The 1,509-nt window shown below is 51.8% G+C and overlaps 1 pseudogene; it reads left to right on the forward strand.

Annotated features, from left to right (window-relative positions):
* The first annotated feature begins 310 nt into the window (after nucleotides 1-310).
* Nucleotides 311-443, forward strand: LOC143986487 (U2 spliceosomal RNA; annotated as a pseudogene).
* The last annotated feature ends 1,066 nt before the right edge of the window (nucleotides 444-1,509 follow it).

Consider the following 1,509-nt stretch of genomic DNA (forward strand, 5'->3'; position numbering starts at 1 on the left):
CCGAAGGTAGATGGCCCAAAGAATTGTAGTAACTGACACTGGATCCACTTTTTGGGATATTTATTGGAAAAGATAACACAGTTTCTCAATGACGGGTAGAGGGTTAGGAAAGGTAGTTCAGGTACTTTTGGAACTGCAAAGAATAGGAAGTCACTTACAATAGAAATCCAGAGAATTACCGTTTCACAACTGGATTCTCACGACTACCGGATAGGCCTCCTCTCACTAAGCCTAGCAGCCGATAGAGCAATGATTCTCAACCAGGGTTCCTCCAGAGGTTGCTAGGGGTTCCTTCAGCATTGGGCAATTTATCGCTTCTCGGCCTTTTGGCTAAGATCAAGTGTAGTATCTGTTCTTATCAGTTACCAGGAGGTGGCGCTTGCTTCCGTCCCTGTTCTACGGCGAGGTGGAGCAGGGGTGGCGGTTGCTATGCAAAACCTGCTGGTGTAAAGGTGACCCGGAGCGGTTCGTAGCCGAAAGGGAAGCCTTCTGATGAGGACGGAGAACCACTGGTCGGCGCCAGGGGAGGGGACCCTGGCCTTCTGGCTTGGATTGTGGCAGCTTCAGCTCCGGTCAGTTTTTCGGGAGGGAACGTTTGTTCCCCTGTTCCAACAGGGGGGTGGCCTGTACTTCCCGAATGTAATTAGGTAGGAGTGATGGGAGAGAGGGTGAGGCCCGATGGCAAAGGGTCTCACTAAGCTTCTGGATCTCCATGCCTTTCTGGCTGGGGTGGGGGCTGTCGTGGTCTGGGCTGGGAGGTCGGGGATGCTTCTTTGGAAAAGCCTATGGTGATGTGCCCCTGAAGTGGCAGTTCAGGGGTGCCTTACATTCACAGTGATTTATCACTTGAAGTTTGGCACCACGGACACTTCACTAACACACTTTTTCACACCTGCCTCTAGGGCCCGGCCTTTTGGCTAGGACCAGAGGAATTTTTGATTCCTGGCCGGAGGGCCTGGTCATTGTATAGCACAATGGCCATCTTTTTTTCACTCTCCTCTTCACTATCCCTTTCCTCACTTTTTATTTATTTTATTTGTGTGGTTTGTCACGTTTTGTGTTGTCACTGCATGTGTGGCGAGTAGGGTGTCGGTCCTCGGACCAATCCTGAAAGTCTTGTGGGAGGGTGGACATAGGCCTTCTGGCTTGGTTCGCCCTCTCTTTGGGGGGGGGTCTTCCTTCGGGGGGAGCCCCTACCCTAGTACCTGGGTGGGTCTCTTTCGGCAGACCTTCCGGAGAAAGGCGGTCATCCGGCTTCGGCTGGATGGGCCATGATTATGGTACCTTAGTCCCCGTCTGGAGCCTAACGCCCCGGGGGATCAGGGTTAGGTCCTTCCTAGTGGAGGACAGCAGACACCCGTGCCATGGTTTTGTGTTTCACTCTTTATGTGTGTGCACTTTTTTTGGCACCGGGTGGAAGTTTTTTGGGGTGTGTTTTGCACGCCATAGGCTTTTTTCAATAGAAAAATTGGGCAATTTCTGCCTCAGATAAGTTCCCACTCACACCAT

Source organism: Lithobates pipiens, unplaced genomic scaffold (assembly GCF_037356315.1).
Source record: "Lithobates pipiens isolate NorthernLeopardFrog02 unplaced genomic scaffold, aLitPip1_a1.2 Scaffold_162, whole genome shotgun sequence".
Classification (NCBI taxonomy): Eukaryota; Metazoa; Chordata; class Amphibia; order Anura; family Ranidae; genus Lithobates; species Lithobates pipiens.